The 27,251-nt window shown below is 36.3% G+C and overlaps 1 protein-coding gene across 1 annotated transcript in view; it reads left to right on the plus strand.

The window, feature by feature from the left end:
* The first annotated feature begins 4,466 nt into the window (after positions 1-4,466).
* MBNL1 (muscleblind like splicing regulator 1) overlaps positions 4,467-27,251 on the plus strand; it is a 248,565-nt gene continuing 225,780 nt past the window's right edge. Inside the window, exon 1 of the mRNA XM_074298022.1 lies at positions 4,467-4,526. The gene's annotated coding sequence lies outside the window, so the exon portion shown is untranslated. The remainder of the gene's footprint in view (positions 4,527-27,251) is intronic.

Raw genomic sequence — 27,251 nt, forward strand, 5'->3', positions numbered from 1 at the left:
GATTTTATTGAAATTTCTTTTGGATTCTTTTGTGATTTTGAAGAGATGAGAAAAACAATAAAGCTTTCTTGGTACTTAAGTGGAAAAACAACAAGAGGGATGAAAAACTCTCATGAATGAAATTCTGAAGACACTAAGAAATTTGTGATGAGAAAGACAGGGGCCACATTGTCTACAGAGACATGTGGATCCACGGGCAGTGCCAATAAGTAGAAACACATGCCTGTGTCCCATGAGAAGATTCTCTGGAACACTAATGCTGAGAATGAGGAGGCTCAGGAGGATAGTGATGGATGATGAAAAGGTGGGGGAAGGTGATATTAGAGAAAAGAAAAGATCACAGCCCAGGGGAGATGGGATAATATAATAAGAAAAGGGAGAGAGTTACTCACCTACTGATTCTGCTTCTGGCAAAACGGAATAATCTTTGGTCTGGATTTGTTTGAGAGGGACTAAGAATGAACATAGGTGTCCATCTCTGATGAAGTTTTCTAGAGTACTGAGATAACTAGTAAATGTCCCAGCTGAATTAGTACCTGTGATCTTTGAAAGATTGGAAATCGGGTCACTTAGTCAAAAAGCTGTTATCAGACATCTACTGGGTATCAAACACAAAGTTCTTAGGATACAAAAATTAGTCCATGCCCTCAAGGGGCTCACATTCTAAATGCATTCATCGGTTGACTCTAAGAAAGGGGTTGGGGGGACTAACAATTTACTAATGTTTAACTAATGTAAAGTTTAATTAATGTTAAAAAAAATTCTACATGCAAGGTTTATACAGAATAAACGAAAGGTCATTTCCCAGAGGAAGATATTATCCTTGGTAGGGAAAAGAGATAGAGAGAATAAGGAAAAACCTTTTCTACAAAAGGTAAGATTTAAGCACAGTTTTAATAAAAGCCAAGAGGAGGGAGAGCACTCCAAACAAGGCTGACAACCAGTGAATATAAACACATTAAGGAGATGGAGTGTGTTTGTTATTGTTTGTCCTTTGCTCTCCAAGAAGACCAATGACATCAGCAGAGTGATAACACAACTTGCAAGTGAATTGGATTTAAGTGAGGGAGGGCCATACAAAGTTACCGGTCTCCTTTCTCTTCTGGAGGCATCTGGGTCCAGTGACAAAATATAGATCAGGATGACTGGAGAGGGCTCCAGATGCAGTGGGAACCTTGGTCTTTTTAGGCTAACAGTTTCAATTTGTCTGAGCAAAACTCATTCAGTGATGAAGATTATGTAAGAAATGAAGCAAAAGATTGCCTTTTTTACTTAGTTAAAAAAAAAAAAAGAACCTCTAAGTTTCTGGTCAAAACAGAAAAAAAAATTGCTATTTATGCTTACTCTGAGCCATCAGAACCTAAAGTCCTAATGAGGCTTGGACTGGGACCTATTGTTATTCAGTCTATAAGAGCCTGTGATATGGGTCTAAGGTATGTCCTTAAAAAAGAAATCTAGCCCATCACTCCATGATATTTTGGGAGATTTCAGTGATCAACATTTGTATTTCTTTGGATAGAGTAACCACAGGCAAGGATATGTGGACAGGGGAGAGGAGGGATGGAGAAAAGGAAGGAAGAAGGAAAAAAGAAAGGAAAGAACAAATGAAGTGAGGAAGGAGGAATATTGATGGAGAAATAGTGAAAGAGAGAAAGGGAGGAAGGAAGGAAAGAAGCAAGGAAGGAAAAACAAAAGGAAGGAAGGAGGGAGCAGCATTACCCAACTGAAACTGGCCAGTGGGTCCCCAGGGAGGCAGCTACTACTACTCTCAGATGGTTTATGGAGAATGAGGGAGTGCAAGAAGGTGAATAGTACAAATAAAAAGGACTTTAATAAGACTGGAATGATGGAACCAGATACTTTGTATGGGACTTGGAAAGCTCAACAGAGAATCTTTGCTCTTGAAGGTACAAGAGAGTCATTGGAGTTTATTGAGTTGAGGAGTGATGTGATCATACTCATGTTACAATAATCAGTGACTATGGACTGGAGTAGAGAGAGACTGGAAGTATGGAGATCAGGCAGTAGGTCATAAGTATAGCCCAGGAATGTGGCAATGAGGCCTATAGGACTGAGTGGAGTCTATACCCCAAGTGTCAAGTTGAAGAAAGTGTGCCCATGTTAGAGTTTCTGGAGCATCCCTGGGAATGACCTAGAAGTAGATCCACTAAGGAGACTGGGAAGCAGGAATGGACATGCAGGAAAGGAATATAAGAGGATAATGTCGATCACATCTAGGAGCAGAGAGTGATTGATGGCCCACAGTCCTGAAAAAGTCTCATTGTAGTGCTGATTTTCCAAAAGAGGTGATTTCATACTCTAGGCCAGTGTAATTGACTTGGACTCCCTAGCAGAGTTTTATAACCTATTATTAAAAACACAGAAAACATCCAAAAGAAGTAAGCAAGTAAGAAAATCAAATACTTACATAGAAAAAAATCTCAGAAATGTGGCAGGAAAAAAAATTCTTGGTCTCTAATTTTTAAATACAAATTCACACAGTTTAGGTAAATATGACTTCATATGGAGACTAGTTGCCAGAATCCATCTAAAATATCATTGGAATTTGACCCTGGATGGATAAACTTACATAAGGAAAAAGAATATATCAAAAAAGAATATTTGTACAAAGAATTCCAGGAAATGGGAGCATCAGGGAGCATGTTGATAAAGCTTAGTGGAAAAAATGGAATAATTTTATTATTGAGGCATACTACAGATACAGATCTTTTCAGAAAGTAGAAATAGATAAAGTAATAGGAAGTTTGGTTTTTAAAAATCAGATTTAATGACTAGGTGGAAATATATTTAAAGTGATTGTGCATGTATAACCAATATCAAATTTCTTTCTGTATTGGAAAGGGAGGGCGGTAAAGGAAAAAAGGGAAAATCATTGGGAACTCAAAATCTCACAAAAATGAATGTTAAAATCTTTACTTATAAATAAATATAAACAATTAAATCAAAATAAACATTTTTTTTAAATCAGGTTTACAAATTCAAGAGGGGTGAGAGAGACTTTGTTAAAAATAGTTTATTTGAGCAAAAAAAAAAGTTCAAATTCTTAGTGGACTCTAAGATGTTTATGAGTGTGATGTGACCTTCTTAATAACTTCTAAGAGTAAAACACTGGTGGTCTTTCCATATTCTGCCTTACTATACCATATAAAGTCTTTTTTTCTTTCAATCTGGGTCTTGACACTTTATAGAATATTTAGTTTTGGACTTTACACTTCAGAAATGACATTGGTAAGTAGGCTACTATGTAGAAGAAGGCAATAATTGATGATGAAGAGGCTTTTAATCAGTGTTAAAATTCAATGGACTAGATAAATCAATGTCCTAAGAACATGGCACTTTCTGTGAGGAACACACAAAATTTTGACATGTAAAGGGGATAGAGGTTTGTATGGTTCCTACGCTCTGGCAGTGGTTATCTTCCTTCTCAGTTCTCCGGAAAATCCAAGTATATCCCCATGCATTCCCATGCATTCCTGCTCACACTCATGCAGACACACGCCACTCATGGCTTCTGCTCTCTGGGTGGCTCAGTAGTGAGGGAGCAATCTGTGTGCTTTCTTTTGCTTGGCCTGGCACAGTAATTGTGCTTGTACAATCCCAGCATAAGAGATGAGCTTGGGCCTTTAGGACTTCATTTATTTCACTTCAGTTCTTGTTCTTACCATTCTCCAGTGTTTTCTTTTTCTACCATAATGTGACAAGAGTTTAACTAATGGGAGGCTGAGTCTGGCTCTCTACAAAAGTAAAAAAAAAAAAAAAGTTCTGCAGCTCTAGAGCTCACACCTGACTGGTAATCTTACTACTGAAGCTGGGGGAGAAGATAACTCTTGATAAGAAAGAGTAGCAGTTTCTCAATGCTCTATCTCTGAATAACAGGCGGCTCTTCTGGAGGAAGGAAACAGAAGACCTGGGGACAAGAAACCTCTATTTAGATTCCAAGAAAAAAAGAGTTTAGCAAAGCCTTTCTCACCTCCCATTCCTCCCCCATCTCTCCTTCTATATCCTCCCTCAAAGCAGATGTTCACTTTCAGATTAATATTTGGATCGTACCATGAATACTTAATAATAATTGACTTTAAAGTGTGTCAATTCCACTCTCCATGAGCTCATCACTTTTCGATTGGAGACAAAATCTATTTCTTGGTGATTATCATGTGGAAGATATATCTTTAAGGGAAATACCACTTCTTTACCAAATATCACATTTTAATCACTGACTAAAAAAAAAATATCATATATACATGCAAACCATAGCCTGTTGCCGTGGTTACTATTTTAAGCTGTGAGTAGTTAATTTCACGTTCTCTATAGGATTTGAAAAGCATAATTATTCTGGTCTTTCACTACTTCCTCTTTCGTTAGCCCATCATCATTTACTGGGAGGGGGGAAGGGAGAGGAAGAGAATGTGGTAATTAGTTGAGACTATACTGCACTGAACACATCTCTTTGAGAGCTGGTAACATTAACAAACTAGGCAGCTTTAAAGTTCAGCAAAGGCAAACAGGTAAGAAGGCAATTAAAAAAAAAGTCTAACAAGTTGGTATTTGTGTCACAATGGTTCCATTATTGGCCAGTATATGGGGAAGAGGTGGAACTGCTTGGGGAGGGGGCTGTTGATGTTTTTCATGGAAATATGTTGCATGCCCATAGATCTCATATTTGAGTTATGAAAAACAAATTTTTAAAGGCTAGAAAATTCCAAATTCTAACTTTGTTTTCTGATTATTTTAACGCTAATCATAGAAATGCATTCTTTCATATTACTGATTTTTTTTTAATTTTGAAAGGACTTTTTGAAAATTTTCTAATCTTCCCATTACTATCAGATAGTACTTTGGTTTTCCCATTTTTGGATGCTCTCAACCAAACTGACAGACATCCTCCTTCAGCAAGTCTTTGGATTTATTGTTTTTCTGCTAATCTGTTATTGATTTTATTTTTATAAAGAAAAATACAAATACTGAAGCAAATTCAGTTTTTGCTTTTTCTGTTTTCTTATTATTGGGACTTTATAGAAAATGTTTCTTAGGAGAGAGAAGTGATATTACATGTGAAATCCTTATCTTTTAACATTCCCTTATTTTCTGTTCTTAAGTGAGTATGCTTTCAATAGCCACTGATATTTAAGAATTAAAGATGGTACCAAAATTACATCAAAATTCTCTGTGGTTCTGCCTCTGGACTCCTAATAAGTTTATAAGCTCAAGTCAACTTGGCTGTTATCTGTCAGTAGGAAAGAGCTCTTCAATAAATTTGGCAAGAAAAAAATAAAAGTATTTGGTTTTCAGTGATGTACCAAAGGACCATCATATTTTTTCATTGATGCAGTTTTCTGACATTCTCTTTAAAAAGTTGTTTCTTTGAGAAATGTCATGGAATTGCTATCATCAATGCTTTCTTTTCTTATAATCATTGAATCTAACTCTAATCAGTTAGAGGGAAACTGAAGTAAGAAGCCAGTTTCATTTTACAGTTTTCTTTTTTATTATGAATTGAGTCTAGTAAATGTAAACACTTCAATATGTATTTTTTAAAAAGTTGGCTGTATATGAAACCTCAAAATTTCTGTTTATATAGTTTGCTTTCCTTATAGATTAAATGTAACACAGTATTTGTTTTTTAAATGATAGACTATTTGTGTATTCTAAAAATTTGCATTTTGTGTTTTTAAAAAATAAGAACCAATAAATAATATTTCTAATTTTTGTCTATTTTAATAAAAATAAGTTTATTAATGTTTGTAACAGTAGGGAAATGGCAAGGAGGAGGTAATTCTTGACTATTCGCCTACAAGTTTGACTAGTTTAGTTTCAACCATACTTTGTAAACTCATCAACAGTAAAAGATGACAGGTATAAACCTTTGAAATTTCAGGACCAGATGAAGAGTATACTAAAGACTAATAATACTTAACATTAAAATTTTTGTTGAGATGAAACCTGTGGTTTTTGCAAAAAAAAAAAAAAAAAAAAAAAAAAGGTAAAAGTATGCCTTTTGCCATCAATAAGTGGTTTTAGAGATACATCCCTTTTATTTTGAGTTAATTTTATAAATGGTAACTGATGCTGTCTTAACTATAGAACATAGAATGGAGAATCAAATAGCCTACCAGTATCTTAATGTATTTATGATTGCAGTGTATGTTTACATAAATGGCTACTGTTTGGCTTTAGGTAGGAGAAAGTCAATTATTCAGTTGTTTTGTTGTTGTTGCTTTAAGTATAGAGATGGAAATTTTAGAAAAAATTCACAGATTGAGCTGTCAGAATTTCAGAGTTAAATTGATGGTGATGTGAAAGTTTTAATTTCTATATTCATAATTTTACACTATTTGCTAATTGCATTGAACAAATTTTGTGTATATTACATAATTATGTTTCTTTTGCTTCTATTAAAATTGAAGTATTGTTATTTTTAATTATCAGGTTTTTAATTCTAATAAATATTTAAGGAGCTGTGCACTTTAATGATGTTCTATGCACAGCATTTATTCCCATTCATGTGTTTGTACAAATACACATTTTTACAAATCTAGATAGTTATGTGCTACAGAGAAAATCTGCCACAAAAGAAAGTAAGTTGTGGCCCAAAGTGAGTGCGACTTCAAATCAGCAACTGTATTGTTCAGAAAGGTAAAAACTGCCACCCACAATTTAGAGCATTATTGACTTCCAAGGTCAATTTTGAATAACAATTTCTTAGTTGTGAAACTTTTGTATCTTCCAGCTTTTGGCCAATAGGTTATTAATTTTTATTTTGGAAGAAATATTTAGAAAATTTAAATTTTAATACTGACAAATATTTAATACATGGAACTGTTTGAGTGTTCCATGAGACAAGGATGACTGAAAAGGCCGTTTTAGCCATTATGAGGTGAAGGGCAAGAAAAACTATTACTGACTCATTCTTTGGTATACTTTACAAAGGGACAATATGGCAGATGTTCCCACAGAAACAAATGTCCATGATTAAGTTAGACTTTAGACAGCTCTGCACTTGGAGACATTAGTATTTAAAAACTCATCTCTAGTTCATTTTAAACAGTGTAAAGTTTGAGATTGGTGTGAGAACTAGAGATGCAAGGTTTAATTCAAGCATGCTTATTTGCCATTAATATCCAAAGTGAAACAGACAATTGAGTATTTCCCGTCAAAGTTGTAATAGGGTGATTTTAAAGCCCTGTAATGGGATGATTTATCACTGTCTTAGAATTTATGGTTAGCCTCATTATCAATGCACATTTCTTTGATCGTATTTTAACCCTTTCCCTTCTCCCTACTTAGAGGAATAATTGTGTGAAGACACAGTTTAGATTTTTCTTATGATTAATATATGTACACATATACATGAATATACACATATACATAGCCATATGCATATATTAATATATATTTATATAGTCTCTATCACTGTCTCATACACATACATATAGATTGCATTATATGTTATACACACATACATATACACTTAAATAAACATTTAAGGCATCATTGTACCTAGAAAAGAAAACTTAAAATCTGTACAAAGGAAGTAAAGGAGCAGATGCTGAATTGAAAAATGCTTTTGGTAAAAATAATGTTGAACAGCAGAGTAATTGACAGGAAAGCTTTGATGTTTATTCTTAATGAGGTTAGTGTATCATATCTGTGTCACAATCATGTTAATGCTTTTTATTCAAAAGGTAAAATGCATATCTAAACAATATATCTTCTATCTGGCTTTTGAAACATATGTGTTCAGGAAGATAGACTATTCAGATTAATTTGGCTCGAGGAAGCAGTCTAACAAGACCAGAAAAGGGGTTATTTGTAGTAGATTTGAGTATTTAAGCTTTAAAGTTTAAATGTAATCTGAGTTTGTACTTGTGATAATTCACACAGCCATTCTACTGGAAAGAATAAAGACATTGGGCATATGTGTTTTCTATATTATATTTGTTTTTTTAAATAGATGTTTATTGATTTCTGAATAAATCTCTAACCCCATCATGTTCAATAAACCTTCCTTCTTCACAAAGTTTTTTTTTCTTTTTTTAAAGGGGAAAAGCAATGTAGGAAAATAAATTACTATATAGAGTCTGAGAATATTTATATCCCTGAGTGTATGCACACGAGTGTGTGTGTGTGTGTGTGTGTGTGTGTATACATACACATACAACTTAACCATGAATGGGAACATATGCATATGTGTGTACCTTGCCTACACATGCATATAAAGCTGTACACACATTTATATTTACAAATATGTGTGTTCACATATAATATTCTAAATTCCTAATCATTTTCTTCTTTAATAACAAGAGATAAAACGTGGATAGTTTTTTTAAAAATAAAATGCCACACAACTTTTAACTGTTTTTAGGGGCAATTAGGTGATATAATCTACATAGTGTTGGTCTGGAGTCAGGATACTTTACTCTGTCTCAGTTTCTTCACCTGCCCAGTGAGCTAGAGAAGGAAATGGCAGATCACTCCAATATCTTTACCAAGAAAACCCCAAATGTGGTCACAAAGACTCAGACACAATTGAAAATGACTAACAACAGTATGGAAATGGTAATTTGGGTTAAGTCTACAAAGTCTTGAGGTGTTCAGATTATATGTATTCACTAATTTTCAAGATAAATATTTTTGTTTTCAATATTTCCCTAAAAAACAAGCAAAAAAAAAAAAGCCACCATCTATATTGGAAAGTGAATGTAAATGCTTCACATGCCAGTTGGGTAATTTCAACATGACAAAAAAAAAAAAAAAAAAAAAAAAAAAAAAGGCATTTGAGTCAGAAATGTAAACTACCCAAAATCCTTTAGTCAGTCGATAAGCACTCATGAATTATCTGCTGTTTGACAGGCATTTTGCTAAGTGGTGGAGAAACAAAGAAAGGCAAAAGTCAGGCTCTGTTGTCAAGGAGCTCCCAAAATAATGGCAGATTCAGGATGGAGGCACCTATGGATCAAGAAGCTCTCTACAGGATTAACCAGAAACAATCAACAGAAGCAATGTGATTGGTTAAGGAGGCCTGGAGAGAGCTCCCTACAGACGGTGGGATTGTCTGGGTTTCATCCTAAAGCTATAAATTGAGAAGGGAACATCATTTTTTGTTTTATCTTAAGGATCAGTCCTAGATCCTGTCTTGCCCACTCTCCCTTTAATCTGAAAGTATGTTGAATGCAAATAGGGGACTTTGGCAAAGATGATGAAATTCAGTTGGAGGACAAGCCATGATACAGGAAAATACATAAGTCATCTGATCAGTCCCAGATATTAAACTTCAGTGGAGAAGGTGATTGAAAAAAAGTTAAAAATTAATAGAGGGAGAAGTCTTCATCAATTTCTATATTTAAATTTTAAAAATTCACCAGGAAACTTCATGGATTCCTTAGGTTCCTAATAGGTCTGAGATATGGAAGGAACTTCAGAGATCATGGAATCCAAATCTTCATTTTCAGATAAGGCACCAGAGTCCCAGAGATAATTAGTGATAATTAGATAATTAGATCCGTTGGTAAACAGTCCAAGAAACTGAATTGGAACCCAAATCCTTTTTGGTCTAAACTAGAGTTATTCCTCTTTCCCCCTACTCCCTATGTTGACTCTGCCTTAGTGAAATTTCATTTGAGTCTCATGGTTTGTAACTTTGTCTGTATAGGTGAGATTTCGTGCTTTGCCAGAATCCTTCTAAACTTAGAAACAAAGTTCATTTCCTTCTGGAAAAAGCCCTGGGTCTGTAAAAACATTAAAGTCTCAAGGCTTTTATTAGCAGTTTTTCTTTTTCTTTCTGGACAAACCAGCACAGTTATTTTTTTCACACATAAGTTTCATTCTTAGTGATCTGAAGTAAACAAATTAAGGAAGGAACAAAGCAGAAGTTCTAGCTGTTTAAGTCATACTTAATTACCAATAATATTCCTGATCTTCAAGTGCCAGAAAAGTCCCGACCATGAACACTGCTACCAATTCTGTGCCAAGTGATTCATTCAGGTGCACACAACTGAGGCAGAACCTGAACCCAGATCTTTTTGCTCCCACATCTAATCTCCCATTCATTCTCTTGAACCAGCATTGATGGCTTCCCCCAGTAATCTCCATGAACCTATAGTTATGATTGTCTTCAAGATGTATGACTCAAATTTTACCATCTCCAAGGAGCTTTCCCTAATTGGTCCTAATAATAATGACTAATATCAATATCAAGTTTTAAGCATTTTGCAAAATGCTTTTCAAATATTGTCTCATTTAATTCTTACCACAGCCATGTAAAATAGGTACTTTTATTTCCCCATCTGGCAGATGAAAAAGCTGAGAGAATTAAGAGTCTAAGTGACCTGTTTATGGTTACTCAGCTAATATATATCTGATATCTCATTTGAATTTGGCTCTTCCTGATTCCAGGTCCAGCATGCTTTGTTTCCACTGAGTCATCAGCTGCTTGTTTTACTTTTATTCTGTCATTAATTTATTGCTTGTCATCTCCATGTCACTTTGTGATTTTTTTCTAAATAGTTGAAGATAGTGTAAATGTGCTTCTCTCCCTCACTCCCCCTCCCCAATTCCTGTCTGACTGGATTGAATGGGATGCAAGGAGTTGATTCATTTCTATGTCTTTTTCAAAATGGCTCACTTACTGTTAAATACAGATTTCTCTAGGCCAGGGATGATTCATTCCACAAATATTTAGTGAGTGTGCACTACTTGTTCCCTTGGTGATAATCCAAACTTGGGGAGCAGGTTGGGCAGCATCAAGATGAAAAAGACCCCGATCACAGGATTTCAGAATTGGGAAGGAGCTGCTCAGATCCCAAGTATTCCGTATTGCAGCTGCAGGAAAACCTCAGTGGCATCCTATGTTTTTAGAGAATTCAGTACCTGTCATCCTTTCCCTGCTCATTTCTGCCCACTGAATTCTCTGGCTTCTATCAAGTCACAGCCAAAATTCCTTCTTGTGCAGAAGCCTTTTTTAACCCCCTCCCCCTGGTGTTTTACTTCTGAGATCATCTCCTAATATGGCTTATTTGTGCCCGATCTGTGGTAGAGCCTCCTGAGCTCAGATTGGTCTGATTAAGTCACACTCAGATACACTGGACATTGACTCTAAGCCAGGGATCTCATTTTGATCTTTTTTGAGCATGAAGCACAACTTCTGCTTTCAAAATTATAACCCTCAATTGCCACCACCCCCAGGTAATCCTATTGGTAGTTCATTTGTACATAGTTTGCATAATGTCTCCTCTATTAGAATATTACCTCCTTGAGGACAAGATCTGTTTTTACCTTTCACTGTATCCTGTTTAATGTTTAGATTAATTAATAAATATTTAATGAATATTTTTTGACAGTTGCAGAGGGGGAGAATCTCTTCAAAGATCTTAAAATAGTAGGAAAGATAAGAAGTGTATCCCAATTAGCATGAATAGAAGGAAATCACATTTTCAGAGTGTTTACTCTATGTGTGGGGTGCTCTCCTAAGCACCGGAGGCATATGTTCAAGTACAAAGCAATCTTTTCAGTTCCTTTCCTCAAGCAGCTTATATATTTTTGGTTGTTTGTCCTTCATTCTCGGAGAGGACCATGATATCAGGGAGGTGAGGCTGTGACATGCAAGTGAATTAATTGAGGGAAGATAATATACTAAAAACAAATGAAAAGATGGTATGGGTAATTTGTTGTTGGTGAGGGCGCAGTCACGTCTTACTCTTTGTGACCTTCTTTGGGGTTCTCTTGGCAAGATATTGGCCATGTCCTTCTCCTTTGACAGACGAGGAAACTGAGGCAAGTGGTTCTGCCCATGATCACATAGCTAGGAAGCATCCAAGGCCAGATTGAAACTCAGAAAGTTAAGTCCAAGCCCAGCCCTTATTCTATTGCATCACCTGATTGCCCTCTGTGCCTCCTCCCTGGAGGCCCTTCAACATGTGTGTTACTATATTCAATGCCTAGTAGGGTTTCTGCCATCTTGTATGCACTTGATAAATCTAGTAGTGATTGATTGATTGATTGAAGGTGGTGTTTGAGCTAGACCTTGAAGTATCACTCCATTAATCAAGTAGCATTTATTAAGCATATACCATGTGCTAAAGACTGTGTGAAGATGAGAGTGTATGGTGCCCTGAACACAGGAGCTTACTGGGAGAAGGCTGAGATGAGAATGAGCCAGAGAATGGACTGGGGTGTTTGCTTTAATCTTAGTTTGCACAATAATGGCGCCAGGCCCTCCCTTTGATACTTGTCCTTCCTCCACAGTTAGCCTTTTGATGTAAGAAGGCAATATTCATGTGTTCTGGCTTTGTAAATTCCCTAAGTGAAAAAACCATTCAAGGTTAGGATTTTAACCCTTCCCCAAAGTTTCTATTCTCACTTTAAGATATTGAAAGCACACACGTTGCTTTGCGTGTGAGACTGATGGCTTGCACTTAAGACACCATCAGGAAGCCCCTTTCTTTTACAAGAAGCAGGAAGTTGCACACATGCTGGGAGATTGCTGGTGATCATAGCATGGCAATATATTTTTAGGTTCCCTTTTTTTTTTTTTAAAGTCTCAATATAAAACCCCTTGGCCGGCATGCTTTTCTGGATAGGGAGTTTAGCTGGGAGTTGGGAATTTCAGCCTGCCTAGGAGCACATCCTGCCCTCGAGATCCTGGGAATCTCCTGGGCCTTCAGGATCTTTTTCTGACTCTTAGTAGTTGAGTGGGCCCTGACCTGCAGCAGCAGAAAGTGTTTCCTCATCTAGGGCTCCTTAGCCAAATCTCAAGTCCAGACCCAAACACAATATGCAATATTCTCTGTATTGCCAAGAGTTAGACTGGCATGATGGGAAAGGCTTTTTTGATATTCAGGTATTCTGTGTATCCAAGAAAAATAGAATGGGGGAACACTTATCACTTCAGTGGGAAGGCATTATTTCCAGAACCTCAGAATAGAGGTTCAGTTCCACTTTTGGAGTTTGTATATGTGTGATCTAGCTGATTCTCCCTGGTCCTCAGTTTACTCATTTGTTAAAAGCATAGTATTAAACATGGGACTTTCTGAGTTCCTCTGGACTCGACCACTGCTTCATGTGCCTTTTCCCTCTTCCCAGCGGGGCCTTTTTCTTTCATTGGCAAGTTACTATCTGAACCTTTACTTTGAGAAAAGGTCTGGACCAGCTTTGCCTTCCCTCTGTGGTTCTCCTCTCCCCACCCCCACCTTTTTCACAATCCCTTTAATTTTGTGAATTGTTTTCCTCTAGTAGAATGTAAGTTCTGTGAGGGTAAAGATTTTTTTTTTAAACATATATCTATAATGTCAATATTTAACCTCTTTAGACCTCAGTTTCCCCATATGATTTTCTATTGGACTAAGCTCCTTAGACTTCAGTTTCCCAAATGCTTCTGCATTGGACTAATCTCTTTAGACCTCTGTTTCCCCATCTACCAGTCTTATGAGGGATTGGACAATTTGGCCTGGAAGGCTCATGCTTGCTCTATGATCTTTCAGTGTCCTTTATATATAGCTTATATTTACTGAGAACTTGAGTCTGTGCTTTTGTCCCACATATACTCCTGGAGCTCCCTTTTTGTCTTGGCACTCAGCATTCCCTTGTGCCTGATCCAGAGTCAGTACCAGAACTCTGCTTGGTTTGAATCAAACTGAAGAACTGCTCCCTGGTTTTAGTAATAAGAAAACAGAAAAAGCCTGAGGGTACTTATTAGCTGATCCCAGGAAAAGGTGAATTTTCCCTCTTGGGTTTCTGGCTAGAGAGGAATAAGAACTAACTGCTGCTGATTCCATTCAAACTGCTCTGCCGCCAGTTTCTCCTGCCTTGTCCCTTGGTGCTGGTTATTTACTATGTGAGCACTGCCTATAAATTTATTCTAAGTTAGGGCCTTCCCAATTCCCAAGAATTAATTATAAACAATATCTTTTCTCTTTAAAAATCCAAATGCCCTCAAATAATCACATTTTTAGTTTCAGAAATTAAACCCAGATCTGCCATGATTTGCTAACAGATGAGATTTTCTGGATTTTCTGGATCTTTTTGTACAAAATATAGGCAGAGAAAATGGAAAGCAACTTGTCTGAATATGGTATAATAGAAAGTGAAGTCAGAGGACCTTGGTTTGCCACTTCCCTTATGACTTTAGTTCTTTGGAAAAAAGAGAGTGTGGGATGTATGTGGAGAGGTGGGTACTTGGAAGGCACCATTACCATTTCCATTATACTCTTGCAGTTTCAGAGCAAGAAGCCCACTTGTGCCATACTTTGCCAGGCTAAGAATCCACTCAAGACTCCCTTGCTAGTGAGGTTGTTCTGCTAGTACTAAAGGTGAAATTATCCTATTAAAAAGAGCAGAATTCTGTAAGAATTTGAGCCTGAATGCCTGACGAAGATGCTAATGTAAAAAAGATACTTCATTTACCTACAACATATGAATGTAAATGGTTCGACCGAAAGAATTAACATATCCATAGGAGGATGACACAATTTGATAAGATCTTTCTATTCAAATATGTGTTTATATGGACATATACACATAATAATAGCAAATATCTTAGCTCAGTGACTTTCTGCACATATTGTTGTATATTTATAGAGAAGCATAGAAAAATAATATTAAATAATTTACCTTAACATAGCTATCTAAGGCAATTAGTGATATATAGGATAGAGTTTGAGTTTGGAGTTAGGAAGAAGAGTTAAAATCTAGTCTAAGGGGATAATTGATAGTATGGTCTAAAGCTGTGGTGTCAAACTTAAATAGAAAGGAAGCCACTGAGCTATATACAAAAAGATCTTTGTGGGCCCGATGACTTGGGGAAAAAAAACACATATTGATACTATCTGTGTTTTGTTGTAAATTTTGCTTGCTTTGTTAAATGTTGTCCAATTACGTTTTAATCTTGTTTGAGCCTCATTCCAATATTGTGGGTTGGTGTCTGTTTGATACCTTTGGTCTGAAAGGAAATTATTGACATGGTTATATATTTTTTAGGAAGAGCTAGTAGATCAAGAACAATTGCATATTAATAAAGAGAGAGAGAGAGAGAGAGAGAGAGAGAGAGAGAGAGAGAGAGTGAGAGAGAGAGAACGCAAATTGCATGATCAATGGGAGTTGATCCTAGAAAAGAGAAGATGGCAGCAATGAGCAAAAATTGAAGGCCTCTTCTGAGAGGAGAAGGGTCACCTTATACACCATCTCTAAGACTTGGGCAAAGGGAAAAGAGAAAGGAGATGATTTTGTGTGTAGTTAGAGAACAGAGACAACTTTCAAGGACTGACCATAACATACAAATATCTATATCTATATTTATATCTATATCTCTATATATCTCATCATCAACCTTTCTCAATTCTCTCTCTCTCTCTCTCTCCATATATATATATATATATATATATATATATATATATATATATATATATATATATATATATATATATATAAACACCTGCATTTTAGTTACCTACAACTGATCTCTGCTTTGATTCCCACCTTGCAAAAATATTCTTGTTGGTGTTTTTGGTTTGAGGGTCATGGACAAAACCCAGAATCTGAATAACTTACCATGGTTGGTTAGGGAAGGCTAATTGGGAAGATTAATCATAGCATGATTAAATTCAGGTTGGGTTATCATGGGGATAATGAGGTCTTCTCCTTCACCACACTTCCAGAAAAAGATACTTAGAATGTCTTTGGGAGCCAAGGAGTTTCTCTGTCCAACCCATTTCATTTTTCTATCTCTTATGTGAGGTAACTTTATATTTGAAAAGATTCTTTTTTCCCCAAGTGTAAAATGTGTGTCTTTTCAAGGATAATTGTCACCTTCCTGAGTCCCCAGCACTTGTTACTGACTAAAAAAACTCTTAGCTACATATAATCACTATTATTTACTCAATTTTGATGTTTGGGAATCATTTTGTGAGAATCAGGCAAATAAATAAGAGAAAAAGCCAATGAAACTACATCTGTGAGGGATCATTGGTTATAACAGAGATTCTAGATCTCATTCTACCCTCATTTCCATTCTTCTTATAAAATGTGTCTCACTGGCTTTGAATGAAATTTTAGCTGTGATTCTAATGAGGAAACTGATGTCTCCTACTAGTATTTTAAAATGGCCAATAGTGGGGTTTTGTTTTGCATGAATTTTTTTCTCTTATGTTCTCTATTTTTTCTCCCATGAATAAAGTATTTGGGAAAGATGGTCAAAGCAGAATTTTGTTTTTGTTTTGTGGCCACCTGTACATGTGTGTGCATGTGTGTGTGGTTTTTAAAGGGTCTGTTTACTATTCACTGAACCTCCCCTTGACCCAGACAGTCATACTGGCACTTTAAAATCAGCTTCAGAGGCAATTGGGCCCTGGATTAGTTCATGACATTCCTTTTGTTCTGTCTTTGTATCGTGATGGCAAATTCAAAGGAATGCCATAGTGGATTTTTCCACAGCTGTATTGCTACTTTCAGCAATGCGGGATCATGGGATCTTAGCTTTTGAGCTAAAAGAGACCTTAAAGGTCATCTAGTCTGAACACACTCATTTTTATAGATGAGAAACCAATGTTAAGATGATAATAAGATTATTGGGGAAAAAATCAGGATTGATTATAGGTCTTCTGACTCATGAAGTACCATTGAGAACTGTGAAAAGTATCAAGGAGTGATTATCACTTCCCTAAGTGGCTCCCTTGATATTTTATGAGCTCCACATCCATTTCCCACCTTGTTCTTTGTATCTACTCTTCCCAGAGACCTGGAATGCTCTCTCCATTCTCAGCTCTGCCTCTTAGAATCTGTCTCTTCCATCAGATTTCTATGTTTTGTACATAAATCTTTCTCAATTCTCTAGGTATTAATGTTCCCTTCCTTCTCAAATCATCTTGTACCCATTTAGTAAGTACTAGAACTTTTTTCCTTTGAACTTACTCCAATTCCCCCAACAGGGCCTTGAGAGTAGAAACTATTTGACTACAACCTCCAGGACAGTGCCCTGCATGTAGCCCAATAAATACTTATTGAGTCGACCACTAATCCCTCACCTCTTTGCTTTGACTTATTTCCCCTAGCATTTACTAAGTGCAAGAAAAGTCTTGGGCTGCAAAGGTGATCACTACTTTATAGGCATTTAATCCACCATTGTAAACAGGCCATTACTTCCAGAAGTAGGCCTTGGTATGTCTGGAGAGTGAGTCGAGTTGCTGGCTCATCTGGACAAGGCCCACTCACGCTCTAGACAAGCCTATGGGAAATGGGCCAGAGGTTGACCATATCCTAATAAATAGTATGCCACAGTTTCGGCTCCTTTCCTTTTGAGTGGACTCCTTTGAATGGAGGTGAATGGTTGAGATTGGGCCAAGTACCAAGGTAAATAGGAAAAAAGAAGCAGAAGAGTGAGAAAGATAGGCCTATGGCATCAGCTGCTCTACCTGTCAAGATGTCTGAAGTGGCCATTGGCCAGTGGAGATAGAATTTTTTTTAATAGTTTTTATTTATCAGATATATGCATGGGTAATTTTACAGCATTGACAATTGCCAAACCTTTTGTTCTAATTTTTCCCCTCCTCCCCACCCCTCACAGATGGCGGGTTGACCAATACATGTTAAATACGTTAAAGTATAAATTAAGTACAATATACGTATACATGTCCAAACAGTTGTTTTGCTGTACAAAAAGAATCGGACTTTGAAATAGTGTACAATTAGCTTGTGAAGGAAATCAAAGATGCAGGCGGACAAAAATAGAGGGATTGGGAATTCTATGTAGTGGTTCATAGTCATCTCCCAGAGTTCTTTTGCTGTGTGTAGCTGGTTCAGTTCATTACTGCTCTATTGGAATTGACTTGGTTCATCTCATTGTTGAAGATGGCCACATCCATCAGAATTGATCATCATATAGTATTGTTGTTGAAGTATACAATGATCTCCTGGTCCTGCTCATTTCACTCAGCATCAGTTCATGTAAGTTTCTCCCAGCCTTTCTGAAATCATCCTGTTGGTCATTTCTTACAGACTAATAATATCAGTGGAGATAGAATTTTACCATGTTCTGTTTTTAAAAAAAAATCACATGATACACAAAATAAACAGCAAATAGTTTTTCTCAGTAAGGAAGGAAAGTTAATCAGTTATGACATCATACAATACCCATGCCTTCCTTAACCCTAATGATCCCTTTTAACTCCATCATATAAACTAGACTTTGGTGCCCAACAATTCTAGCATCTCCCAGGTGTCATTGAGAATTATAAATGAAGAGAATGACCTATTTAAGGAATCTCTCAGTCAAATTTGCAAGCATTTTGTATGAATAAATACATTTTCTGACAAAAAACAATAACGAAAGTGTAATCTGTCCTGGTTAAGCCTTTAAGTTTGGCTTTCTTTAGAAAGACAGAACATTATGGAGAAAGAATCTAATGTGGACTATATTCTTTGCCTTTATTTTTAAAGAAATTTGTAGTTGTTAATAAAAAGAAAAGGAGAGAAAAATCTATGTTCAGGGAATGGGGGGCAGTTAAGCAGCATTATATGGAATGGACTTGATAGGTAGTAATTAAATAGCATGGGCACAAATGGAGTCTTTGGTACTTTGTTGTAATTTCAGGATATTATAAACTAAAATTCCAGTGTCCTCCTACTTCTAATTAATTTGAATTTATGTATTTTCATTGAGCTTATTTTCTCTGTCTTCCTCTGTGTTTCTGTTTTTTACTTTCACTCACCAATTAATAAAATCAATAAACTTATTTTTAATTAATGTGTGATTCCCAATCCTCACATTGTATAGACAAAATGGTTAGCAAACCATCAATAATTTATAACTCCTTCATTTTAGGTTGTTCTATATCTTTTCCCAATCTTCCCAAAATGCTTTCTAGTAAGCAGTTTTGAAACACAAAGATTAAAAAAACTAGGTGTTTTTTAAAAATAATTTTATTGAAAAATATCTAATTTTTCATTACCCAAATCCCCATTTATAAATTACTCATGTCTTTTCAGAGAAATGATCTTAATAGAGAGGATTGAAAAAAACCAGGAAATAGAAAAAAAAATTAACCAGTTAGTACATAGAAAAGCTGCTAATGTTATATGTAATGTTATCCAGTCTTAGACTCTGAGTTTTGCAATGGAATGGAGGGAGGGGATGTGTTACTTCCAACAATGGGGCCAAGTTTGTGCTCTATGATTTCACAGTATTCAATTGTTCTATGGTTAATACTGTTTCTAATTATGATATTATGTGTTTATAAAATATAATAATACCTCCTTCCAAAGCTATTGGGAGAATAAAATAAGTCCATATTTTTAAAGTGCTTTATAACATTTAAAGTGCTGTATAATTGCTATCATTGTTGCTATTATATGTTTGTACATATCATTTTCTTGTTTCTGCTCATTCACTTTGCATCAGTTCACATGAATCCTTTCAACTCTTTCTATCTTATTCATGTTTATTGTTTCTTATAATTCAGCAAAAGTTCTTTACATTCACATTCCACAATGTATTTAACCATTCTTTCTTTCACTTACTTTTATTTCTTTACCATGAAAAATACTACCATAAATATTTTGGTTTATAGGAAACTCTTCTTTGTGATATTAACTTCCCTTGGTATATTTTCTTAGGAGGGTGATCTCTGATTCAGGGAGCATGAGCATTTTCATAACTTTATTTGCATAGTTACAAATTGCTTTCCAGATGTATACCAATTTATAACTCCATCAGTAATACATAGCTATTTTCTCAGACCTCTATAACACTGACTATTCTGGGTTTTTTAATCACTTTTTAAACCAATTTTCTGGGCATAAGGTGCAACCTCAGAATTATTTTGATTTGCATTTCACTTAGATATTAATGATTTGGACAATTTCAAATACTTAAAAAGTAACACAAAATGTGGGGCTAAAGAGATGACAATTCTCAAAGCCAGTTTGCCTAGCATGAGCTGAAGGATGCAAAAATTTCAGGTTTTTGTCCTCTTCACCCCATTGTCAGTGGAGGTGTATAGGAGCAGGAAATAGCTCAAGATCAGAAGAATGGAAAAAGTTTCCATCACCAGGAGTGCAGTGGTTGGATCTTAAGGTAAACTCACCAACAGATACTCAGCTTCATGACCTAGCAGACTTTGGGCTTTCCCTAGAAGCTGGTACAGTACTTGATCCATAATAGTTAATTAATAAATGCTTATAGATTTACTGATTACAAAGATACAATTCCGGAGAGAGAAGGAAAAAAAGGAAAAGCAAATAAAGAAACATTCAGGTTTTAATTTTCAAGTTTGGTTTTGTAAAATAGGTCTTCATTTCTTCAACTCCAACAGTCTTTCCACCGAACTTTGTTATCCCACTATTACCGTAATGTCAGCATGGGCATATTGGAAAAATAGAATGAGTCATTTTCTTTTCATTTTTTTTATTTTTCTCAATTACATGTAAATTTTTTGTTACATTTGGCTTTTTTAATTTTTTGAATCCCAAATTTGCTTTCTCTCCCCTCCCTTCCCTTGAGGAGGCAAGAAATTTGATATAGATTAATCATGTGAAATCATGCAAAGCATATTTCCATATTAGCTGTGCTACAAAAGAAAAGACAAACAAACCCCCCCAAGAAAAATAAAGAAAGCAAAATAAAATATGCTTTGATCTGCCTTCAGAATCCTTCAGCTCTCTTTCTGGAGGTAGGTAGCATTTTTCATCATGAGTCATTTGGAATTATCTTGGATCATTGTATTAAGAATAGCTCAGTCATTCCCAGTTGATGATTTTCCAATATTGCTGTTACTGTGTACAAAGTTCTCCTAGTCCTGCTCTCTTTAGTGTGTATCAGCTTAGACGTGTCTTTGCAGTTCTTTCTGAAAGAATTCTATTTGACATTTCTTATAGCACAGAAGCATTCCATCATAATCATATATCCTGATTTGTTCAGTTATTTCCCAATCGATGGCCATCTCCTCAATTTACAATTCTTCACTACCATAAAAAGGTCTGCTGTTACAAATCCTCTTGTAGATATACTTCCTTTGCCTTTTTCTTTGATCTCCTTGGGATACAGACTTTGTACTGGTATCGCCGGATGAAAGGGTATGTATGATTTTATAGCCCTTTTGGGCATATTTCCAAATTGCTCTCCAGAATGGTTGGATCAGTTTACAACTCCACCAACTGCCCATCAGAGTCCCAATTTTCCCACAGATCCTTCTAATATTTCACATTTTCCTTTTCTGTCATTATGATGGAGTTTTCACTTCCATCGTCTAATATTTACCCTAAGCTTGGAAGCAGGAATTCTGATTAAACCTGGGAAATAAATGAAAAACAAACTGAAGCTTTGGAAGATAATCAATCAGGAGCTTCTTTTGGATCTGCCCTCAGGAACTTTTTGATTAAGGCTCTTCTGCTCCCCAGAAAAGAAATAAATATATCATAGCCTATGAAAAGTGGGAATTCTATACTAAACAATATTGTAGAATTCCAATAATATAAAAGTGTAGTGATAAATTCACCGTTGACATTGTCATGATGATGGTTCTTGAAATCCAAGCCCTATTTAGAATGTAGGAGACAAAAAAGATAATATCTTTCCATTAGTACCACCCTGGCAGCTTCATGGTCAGTCTTTCCATGAGTTGATTCACAGAGATGTTTAGTGATCAAGGAACAGTCACATCTGTAGAAGAGAGTAGTCAGTAGTCCAAAGAGATTCAAATATGTCAGGTGATCAAAGGAGTAGAGTTTGAAATAATGAATGTTTTAGCTGTTGGTCCTTCTAGAAGAGATTACATCACAAGCTAAAACCCTTCTTAACATTTACAAAGCATTTAAGAAACATAAGCTCAGGGGAACCTCACAATCATCTGTGAGGTTGGGTTATAAGTATTATCGTCCCATTTTAGAGATGAAGAAACTGGCTCAGGAATTCAAGTTGCTTGAAAGATCCTATAATTTTGCTTCCTAGGAACCTAAAGCACAATAGCTTTATTAGAGAGGGAGCTTGTCATAGAGGGTGAGAACAGGGATGTGTAGTCTGAAGTTCCCCTTGTGATAATTACAAGCTGCACACTATGGGTAATCAATTAAAATTCCAGCACCTCAGTTTCTTGATTGATTGCCAACAGTCTGGCAGCTTGTAATTATTAACAGGGAGGCTTTACCCTAGATTTCCTTGATCTTACTGTCTACGTACTGTACCAAACTCCCTCTCTGATAAAGCTATTGTGCTTTAAGTTCCTACAAAGTAAGATTACAAGATTTTCAAGCAGCCTGATTGCCCTTTGAGAAAGTCTCTCCAGAGCTCATCAGAACTTCCTTATGGTCACTCCTTATGCTGAGCCTGATGAGCTTCTCTGGAAAAGTCAAAGAAAAGGGAGTCTAAAAAAGCAGATTTTGTGTTCATATAATTTATGACTTATTAAGCAGTTGTGACTAAAAACATTTGTCCCTGGAAACCCTATTGGAAATGCCATCTCATTCTAAGGCCAGCCCACAGAAGCTGAGCATTTCTAGTTTCTCCATTTTTTCTCCCATAAGCGTGAACTTACCATCGTGGTTGTCTTTGGGATGCTCTTTATTTATTTGTCTTTCCTAAATGTGACCTTCAGCTCTAAGAGCAGTACTCCAAATGAGGTCCCGTCTGAACAGAAGAAGGATCACCACAGTCATGGAGGGGAGATGGGGAAAAGAAATGACAGTTAAGAAGCTGAAGTTTTCAGGGAGAAGGAAGTGGGGGAACAAGGCCCCAAATTCTAGCAAGGTTGAGTAAGTGATAGCTGGAGTAAGGGTCAGAAGGTCATCAGGATCTTTGGATAAGATGATTTTAATGAAATAATGAGAAAATTAAAAACTAGCATTGACCAAACTGGATATATTCCCTTGCAAGATATTCCTAAAATTAATTATGAATATTGTTTTCCACTGATGATGGTGGCCAACAGGAAGGCAGAGAGCTTGGAGCATATCCTTCAGAATAATTAAATGAAAAAGCCTAAATGATTGAGCAGCATGAGAGGTGAGGGGAGAAAACCTGGCTTTAGGGTCTTCCCAACCTAAGCCCCTAAATATAGATCTGAAGTGTGTATTTTGGATGGATTGGGAACTTGGATTAATCATGACCCTGAGAGCTGGTGTTGGATGGGCTGCCATGTTTGTATCTGGCCATGTTTCATATAGATATTTGTGTGTTTATGCAACATCCATAAATATATCCTTGTGGGATATACTCTCTGAGGTGGAACACTTGTGTGAGTTTGGGCACATCCCTCAGCCTCCCCTTTGCCTTTGCCTCTTGGAAACTCTGATTTCCTTAAGCACTCAGCTCTGGTAACCCCTTCTTCCCTTGTGAACTCTCCTTCCAGTGACTAGGGTCTCCCATGCTCTTCCCAATGATATCTGCATGTATACACATGCCTGCTAGAGGTTTGGGAGGGCAGGGATACCTTTGTTTTTATTTTTTCTCCCCAGTGCAGCTGTGTAGGCACCTTTCTAAGATTAGATGAGTTGCTGATCTCCATTGGTGAAAGGAGTTTTCTTTCAATCAAGAAATATTTACTAAATGCATATTGTGTATAGATAGCAGTGGATAGAGTACTGGGGCTTGATCTTAGGAAGATTCAGTTTGCTGAGGACAAATGAAACCTTAGCCATTTACTAGCTGTATGAACCTGAATGAGTCACTTCCCCTCTCTGCCTCAGTCTTTTCATCTGTAAAATGAGCTGGAGAAGGAAATGACACATCACTCCATTATTTTTGCCAAGAAAACCCTAAGTGGGCTATAAAAAGTTGGAGATGAATGAATGGTAATGACATTTTGGGGGCAGCTCCATGATCTATTTAGACTGAGTGTCGGGGCTGGGGTCAGGAAGACCTTTTCCTGTATTCAAATCTGGCCTCAGATCCTTATAAGCTGTGTGACCCTTTGTACTTCACTTGCCTCCATTTCCTCATTTGTAATATGAGTTGGATAAGGAAATGGGAGTGCATTCCAGTAGTTTTGCCAGGAACTCCCCAAAGGAACCCTGAAGAGTCTGACATGACTGCAGCGCCTAAACAACATCAGCAATCATGTGTTTGACATTGAGTATAAAGAGACAAAATGGGTTTTTTTAAATATTTTTTTTAATTTTCAAACTATATGCAAAGATAGTTTTTAACAGTCATCTTTGCAAAACCTTGTGTTCCCAGTTTTTCTCCTTGCCTTCCCTCCCAGAAAGCAAGGAATCTGATATAGGCCAAACATGTGAAATTCTTCTATTTGTATTTCCACAATTAGCTGCACAAGAAATAGATCAAAAAAAGAAAAAAAAAAGACAGAAAGAAAACAAAATTCAAGCAAACAACAACAAAAGGAGTGAAAATGCTGTGTTGTGACCCACACTCAGTTCCCACAGTCCTCTCTGGGTGTAGATGACTTTCTTCTTTACAAGACCATTGCAACTGATCTGAATTGACTCATTCAGAAGAGCCCCATCCATCAGAATTATTCTGATATAATCTTGTTGTTGCCATGTACAATGTTAAAAGACAAAAAGTAAACTATCCTCAGAAAGTTTACAATTCTATTCTAACAAAGGAGAAAGTAAGTTATATACATTTTTTAATAGTAACATTAAAGTCTGGCAGTATATATCTGAAGTTTCTTATCACTGGGAAATCAGGTTTCTCCTTCCTTCCTCTCTTCCCTCTCCCTTTCCTCTTTTCTTTCTCTTCCTTTTCTCTTTTTACACACAGACACAGACACACACACATTCATACTCTCACATATTCTCTTTTTCTTTTTCACACATTCATACATACTCACACACTCATATTTTCTTCTTGCTCTCTCTTACACATAAACACACACACACACACACACACACACACATACACACAAACACACAGGATGGACCAACGTGCTTGCTATGGTTCTGTTGATCTAGAGAACTCCTGATGAGAAAACTCCCCATAACAATGAAGGTTGGCCCTTTTCTGCCATCTCTTGTTATTCAGAGTTTTCTGGCTATACAAGGAATCTGAGTGGTTTGCCCAATGCCACAGAGCCATTTGGTATTAGATACATGACTTGAATCCAAGCTGTTCTATTGCTTCCAAGAGCAACTCTCTACCCACAATACCATGTTGTCTCTCATGGATATTATATATACTTTAAGCTTCGGATTGTGTTTCCCATTTCTTTACTTATTTTTGCCATTCATAATTCCTCCTTAAGAAAACCAATTTTCTTTTCATGTGTAATGCAGCACAATTAGAAATCTACTTGAGACAACTTAATTGGGGATATAAGAGGTAGTAGCACATTATATTGAAAAGACGTGCAAAGGAAGGAAAATTGAGTTCTCATTCCAGCCTGGAGACACCACCTAATCCAGCCTTCCCATTTTAGAGCTCAGGTGGGGATGAGTGTCCAAGATCATCCAGATTCTGGAAGGAGCAGAGCCAGGCATCAAAAGTAGGCTTGCCAATTGCCAATCCAGCATACCCTTCCATAGCCTGCTCTGTCCTCAAGTGGCTCTGCCCTCATTTAACTATTCTCAGGTTCAGTTACCTCGATTTGTCAAATAGAGATAATGCTTTCCTGTTTCAAGACAGGGGATCGAGTAGCTGGTGTTTCACAATTCCTTCTGGCAAAGATTGATGATGATATGATAACAACAGTAAGGAGAGATAGCATTTATAGATCACCTTAAGGTTTATAAAACATTTTAAGTGTGTTTTATAGTGCATGTTAGGTTATTTGATCTCATAATAGGCAGCTGCTATAATTCTCTTTATTTTCCACATGAGGAAACTGAGGCAGAGAAAAGTTAAATTACTATTTTCCCAGAGTCATAGACCAGTAAGTGTCTGATATAGGATTTGAACTTAGATCTAGCTCACGCTGCATCACCTAGGTATTTATGGTATATAGGAGGAAGTCCCTGAATTGTTGATCAGAATCCTTGGTAGATCATTGGCTCACAGATTTTAAGTTTGAAGAGGACTTAAATATAATTTCACTTAACTCCCTCCCCGTTTAGGGAAACAATTAAAGAAGGCCAAAGTGGGGCTTGCCCAAAATCACATAGGCTTGTGACAGATCCAGAATTTTGACTCTGGTTCTGTGACCCCAAAGTTAGCCCTCTTTCCACAGTCTCAGAGCTTGAAGGTTTACCTGGGATATTTCTCTCCCAAATATGGCTCTTTTTTCATTATTCCTTCCTTTTTGTGGTTTTCTAGATTTCCAATTCATTGAGAACTATAGGAAAAGGTCATTTTTAGAATCATTTTAATCATTGTCCCACATTCTGATCCCCATTTTTATTTCTATATGCAGTGGATTTAACGTTTAGAGTTGATGCAAAAACAGATTGGGGTTTCACATTTCTGTTTCTCCCTGGTTTCATTTTATTTTAGCTTCATTCATTTCATTTTGTTTTATTATTTTTTATACTATTTTAGTTTCATTCATTTCATTTCATTTGATACAATCTCACTCTCTCATCCAGGCTAGAAGTCTAATATATTAGCCCCTTAGGAACCCGGTTCCATTGCTGAATCACATGACAGCATTGGTCTCACTTTTTTACTTGAATTAGTTCTCACTTCCTTAGGTAGCCTCTGCTCTGTTTTTAATTGCACTCTACCTCTTCTTTGTAGCAAGGGTCTGGGATCCACCATACTCATGCTAAACTTGGTGCAGATACCTAAATGTACTGCAGCTCAGAGCTGATGCACCTGCCTCAGCCTCCCCAGGAGCAAGGACACACTATCATGTACAACTTTCTCATTATTTTTAGAAAAAAATAGAGAAAATGATTTTGGAAAGTTCATTTTATCTAGGTTGGTCTTCAGTTCAAAAATCTATCTCTGTCTGGACCCATATTCTTAATCTTTCTAAATTAATAGGGCATCCCACAACTTACACAATGATGAAATGAAGGTGATGGCTAGACATTAGTGGAAAAAATATTTTATTTTAAAAATAACTTCTTATTTTTTATCTCTTATTGTTTTCTACCATTTTCTTTGCTACTCAACACTTGACTTCCTTTGATAATTCAGGATATACTACAACCTTGATTCCATAAATCTGAGAAAGCATAATTTTCTTAGGAAATTGTGAAGGTGGTTTTTGAGATCAGGGTTGACAAGGAGCTTAAATGAGATAATAATTATATGTCAAATTCTTTGCAAACTTTAAAAACTATAAATGCTATTGTTGTTATTGTTGGATTTCTTCTTCATCAGGTCCAGGATTTTAAGATCAGAGGAGAATACC

This window comes from Sminthopsis crassicaudata, chromosome 3 (assembly GCF_048593235.1).
Source record: "Sminthopsis crassicaudata isolate SCR6 chromosome 3, ASM4859323v1, whole genome shotgun sequence".
Classification (NCBI taxonomy): domain Eukaryota; kingdom Metazoa; phylum Chordata; class Mammalia; order Dasyuromorphia; family Dasyuridae; genus Sminthopsis; species Sminthopsis crassicaudata.